The sequence below is a fragment of the Rhipicephalus sanguineus genome, unplaced genomic scaffold (assembly GCF_013339695.2).
Source record: "Rhipicephalus sanguineus isolate Rsan-2018 unplaced genomic scaffold, BIME_Rsan_1.4 Seq760, whole genome shotgun sequence".
NCBI classification, from domain to species: Eukaryota; Metazoa; Arthropoda; class Arachnida; order Ixodida; family Ixodidae; genus Rhipicephalus; species Rhipicephalus sanguineus.
In genome coordinates this window covers 30,773-36,115 of record NW_023615925.1, presented here as the reverse complement: position 1 = coordinate 36,115, position 5,343 = coordinate 30,773, and the positions used below count along the sequence as shown (strand labels likewise).

The 5,343-nt window shown below is 45.5% G+C and overlaps 1 long non-coding RNA gene across 1 annotated transcript; it reads left to right on the top strand.

The window, feature by feature from the left end:
* The first annotated feature begins 2,568 nt into the window (after positions 1 to 2,568).
* LOC119378277 (uncharacterized) lies at positions 2,569 to 5,108 on the top strand. Its single transcript, XR_005180970.2, has 3 exons — positions 2,569 to 2,699; positions 4,061 to 4,242; positions 4,982 to 5,108. It is a non-coding gene; the product is annotated as an uncharacterized LOC119378277 (long non-coding RNA).
* Positions 5,109 to 5,343: the final 235 nt, after the last annotated feature.

The following is a 5,343-nucleotide window of genomic DNA, read 5'->3' as shown; positions in this document are numbered from 1 at the left end:
ATTCCGTTGCACTCCTGGCCGCCGTTTCGTCCCGTTTAATTCTGGTACGAAACGTGGGTCTCCGCGGGTGCAAGACAGCTTAGTTTTCTCAGCTGCTTAATTGTTGTCGCGTTAACTCATGCCATAGACTTGTATCAGCAGCCAAGCGACACCTGGAGTAGCAAGCCAGGCGACAAACCAGGCTAACCTCTCCGGGCATTTCATTAAAGAATCTTATCTCAAGCGAGTAGTAGCCACGATGGATGTACAGGCAAGTTTTTCGTATTCTATAACTCTCAGGTCTACGCTTAACAGTTCCTGTGAGTATATTGCAGTCGCTGTCCTTCTACGGTCACACTTGCCGTCCGGTTTGTCTTCGAGCCTGGTCTTCAATGATCCCGACCTTGGAGGAGAACGTGCATGGATCACTCGTGGGCCTCGCAGTTGAGATTGGTACGTGCTGTGCATCGACCATGTTTCTTCTACTTTCCTTATTTCAAGAGTTCTCCCCCAATTGTCGTTTCAGTCCCCGGTGGCCATATTAGTATGCTGAACGCAAGGTGGCTGCCATGTTCCTGCGTGGGTCCATACAAGCCCCAGAGCCAGTGTTCGAGTGCTGTCGAATAAGTTCGAGCGCCATCAGGAGACAGGAGTTCAAATCTTGTTCAGGCAAGACGTCTGGCCTTCAGTGGCTGCTTTGCAACCTCTCGAATATAAGCTATAAACCTGTAAGAGTGCAAGTACAATCGTGAGCAGTACAAGCAGGAACTCGAGAGCGCATGGCAGGGAGATGTGCGGTTGCCACTGTTACTGGAAAGGGTGCTGCAGTTTTACTAAATGTCTGCACACCTGCCTCTTTATTGCTGATAAAAAAAAATACTGCAGCTGACTGCGTATCTCGAGCCACTCGAGAGTATAAGGCGGGTATGACAAGCAGAGCACGGCAGTGTGCAGTCTATACATATAATGGTTTTGGGACGTTAAACCACAGCAATTATTATAGTGTGCCGTCTATAGCTCCATGCAGAATACTGCTTTTCCATTAGCTTGTGTGCGTGTAACACAAGAAATTGGGATACAGCAAAATAGATTTTAAAAACCGGCAATTTGCTGCGCATGACTGCTACAATAGGTGCTGCAATATCAAGCTCTTGTCACATTTCATGCATCGTAACACTGGACGTGTGGTGGGAGTGAGTTCGCAAAAGAGCGTCACCCTTTTTACATTATTTTTCAGCGCTACCGAAGTGTCGGTCAAATTGGGGTTTGATGCTATTCGCCGCACGCTCGTGTGTTCTGTCGTAATGCTCGTGATAGTACATTGCGCATATTCAGGACTACAAACTGCCCTGTATGACATTACAGGTCCTCAACCTGCGCAACCTACAACTGTCTTCGTTTGCACCAGGAGAGGAGAGCCCATCCCCATAGCATTTCCCTGCTGGCGCTGAGCGGTCTTCCTGGTTGACATCCTCTCAACCAGCATAGCCTCGCGTGAGAACCTCTTATACTTCTAGCAATACGGTGAATGACAATGAGAGTATGGTTTAGCAGAGTGTACTGTTAGGCTAACTGGTGCGTAGCTTAAGATTTGTGGCGCATACTGAGAAGGAAAGAGAAGACGGGACGCCGCATCCCATCTAGCCTTCTCTCTCATTCCTAGCTCTCAGTTTACACCACAAACCTTTCGTTAATGGGGCCATGACTCCGAAATTTCCATCATAATCAGTGCCATGTGGGTTAATCCTCGTACGTCCACAAACAAGCTTGCGAAATTTGAAGTGCATTTGGTCGAGCACCTTCTTGGTAACGAACATTTTAACAAACACGAGAGCGGTACTGAGGGTCGGGCAACAGTGGCACACTTGTGAACTGTGACGTAACAAACTGTTGCCTTGCGAGCATCGGCATTCTGGCAAATGGGTTTGTTCCGTAGCCAGCTGCCATGCTGTCAAGCTATTTCGGCTTTCTTTAGCTTCGCATTGAAACTAAACAAGCTCGCAGCTGCTGAAACTTTGCTAGAATATGAAGACTTCACTCCATGCAGCACCCGTCGCACATGCCATGGCAAAATGGCAGTCGCCGGTGGTCGTGCAGGTTTATAGCCGCCGACTTCAGGGCTTATTTTGCACTGAAACATTGTTTTGCAATCCAATTTTCATATATGTACCGGCACAATAGACCCTCTACTTCTATCTTTTGCTGAAAACCACAAATTGTCTGACCATGTCATGTTCCCTTTTAGACAATGGAACACTGGTTTCAAAAATTCATACAATCGTAGACTTGGTTCACACACAGCTGTGCTGAAACATGCTGGCTTTTCATGGCACTCGCACCCAGTGGCTTGGCAGCTACGACGTTGCGCCGATCAGCACTAGGACGAAGACCACAGTAGATGCATTTAGCTGGGAGCAAAATGCAGACAACTGCGTAGTTGTAAAATTAGGTGCCCATTAGGAACTCCATGAAATAAAGAGCCCCAAGTCCAACCTGCACGTCATCTTGCCGTAGTTTTTGAAAATAGAATCTTAAATTTGAATTATTTCTACTTAATAACTACGAGACGTGTCGATGCAGCTTTGCAAAGGGGCGGCGACACCTGTACTATGGACTGCAAAACCAGGAAACACTGACAAGGAGGTGCACCGCCAGCAATTCAGGGACCACTGAAATAGCCATCATTGCTGCGAGCTTCGCTAGCGGCACCAACTTGGCAGGTGAGCCCATGATAGGCTGGCAAGGGTGGAGCATGTTCACAGTATATTGCCACTCGCCATAGTTTCCTGGTACCGCCAAACTTCGAAGGTTGCATGGTAATTAACGTGTTATCTAGTGCTTATAGCTTCCCCTCGCTCAGCGAGCTTCCACTCATGCTCGGGCTGCTCAGGTTAGTTATGTGAGACGTACACCATTACATTATCCCTTTGCGAGACGCATTATTGACTGTCTATAAATGTGTGGAACTTACACTGATGCCAATGTTCTGGAGACCAAACTTAAAGCAAGTGGATGTGGTAGGATACTGTATATTACAGTGATTAATTGCAATTACAATGTAAATAACGTAATTATTGTACATTCAGTAATGCTATAGTTATTCATAGACTGAATTCAACGACGCGCTCAAATTACGTGCTATAGTTATCTGCTGGCCCACGTCCAACGTCCCGTTAAACGCTGTACTGCCTTCATCAAAGCATTCGTGTAGCAAAATATTCCAACCATAAGTGATATAAAGGAACCTTAGCCAACAAGAATTAATTTACCATCAGCTCAGGTTTGTGGTCATTTCCTTGCCCACAGTGCACAGAAAAGTCGAATCTCCAAATGACGACGCTACATGTGTCCCAAAGGGTTATAGGGATGTGCGAATATTCGAGCACTTAGAATAATATTCGTTACATTGAGTAACGAATATTACAGTATTCGAATTCGCTTCGACACGAATTTAATTATTCGAAATTTAGAAGTGTTCGAAATGAACGAATAGGCGCATATTAACTGCATGTAACCTTCTTGTAAAGGTTGTTTCACTGCAGTCTATGCCGTTTCAGTCTATGCAGTCTATGATGTTTCTATGCCGTTAAAACGCCTGTCCAGGAAAAATCCGCACTACTGCAAAGCCTCATTATAAGGTTAAATGAACGTATTGTCGTCACATCGATTAATCATTTTTATAGTGTAAGAGCTTGTTATACGGGCTTATATGATCTAAGTATAGTAAATTTTAAGTTAACGTATTTTACCAGTTATCACTTGCATCCTCCTGAAATTCAAATCCTGCTACTATTCAGAGTTGCTTCCACTTTGAACCAAAAAGAATTGACATTCGCAAGTCTCGTTCCAATGAAAAAAAAATATTGTGCAGGTTGGTTCGGTCATGACAAATATGCCCATTTTTCTTTATAGTATATGATATGTACTATTCAATTCGAAATTATTCGCTTGGAACCTACAATTTACTACTCGCACATCCCTAGTTATATGCACTCTAGCCACCTCGAGTACGTTGCGTATATCGGTAAAACAGGTGCATCACGTCGTGCCACGATTAACAGGTGGCTGGCTTTCCTTGCAGCACTGCATCTGGTGCACGCAATGGACGATCCCGCAGGTCCTTCGTGTATTTCATCCAGCCCTTGCTCCACCAAAGACGACTTCCGCGGTTTGACCGTCCCTCAGCCGACAGTTTCTCCTCCCTGCTGGTGCCCCACTGCTTTCTCGTAATGGACCTTTGCTCGGCGATCTGCAGTCACTTGCGTAAGTACATCTACATTGAGTAACAAGAATCGAGATGTGAGGGAAGAAGACAAGCAAGCACAGACTCCCAACTCGGTTTATTGTTTAAATGTACACGCACATTATCTGACCACACGTAACCAAGCTAACTGAAGAACGCATGTGCAAGATATTACGAAAAATTCCCAAGCAGTACGACAAAAAAAAGTGCGTAGAAAAGTAAGATCTGCAACATGAAGCCGAAAGTACAGATTACGTAGCACTCAAAGAATTCTTTGCGAGTACTCACTTGAGCAGTTATCCGCACATTTCTACATGCAAAAGGCTTGGGTCATTTCTCGTGTCGGTTTATTTCCATCAGAAACCTGTTTGTCAAAGAGCACACCCCAACAAAGTGAGTCGAGTCAGCGCTTGTCTTCCCGTAAGTGTGTCCGCTGAGAGACTTTCCATAATGCATTCCTACCAAATCTCCGTTTTCTATGCTTTTAATTTTACAAGAATAGTGCTCAAGTATTCAAATGAACAATTTAGCGCTAGGCAACGCACAAACTTTTGCTTCCAGTTGTTTGTGCCATAATGGTCTGGTTTCGACGTCAGCGCTTGCATCAGTCGGCACCTGTAGTGGCCATATTGGTAGCGACAGAATGCGGTTATCTCGAGCAATTACACATATCAAAAATTATACTAGACAATTCAGTGTCATTTCAATCCAGGAGCACCTTGACCTGTCAACATGAAGGTGGCTCACTTTTTCTTCTAGCTTGCCAACTTTCGCACCTGGCACACGCAAGGGACAATCCTGCCAGTCCTTGTACGTCATCCACTCCTTGCTTCAGAGAAGATGACGACCCCACTAGACCGTCCCTCAGCAGACGGTGTTTCTTCTCATGCTATCACCCACCGCGCTCTACTGGTGGGCCTTTGCTGCGTGATCTGCAATAACTCGCGTAAGTATATCTACATTGAGTAGCAAGGGTAAGTGCTCACGGAATCAAGTGCAACAATTCAGGGCTAAGCAATGCAGAAACTTGCGTTTTCAGTCTTCAGTTCGTGCCATGTCGGCGTCATTTCGACGCGAGCACTTGCGGTCAGCCAACAGTGCCTTTAGCAGCCGGAATTTAG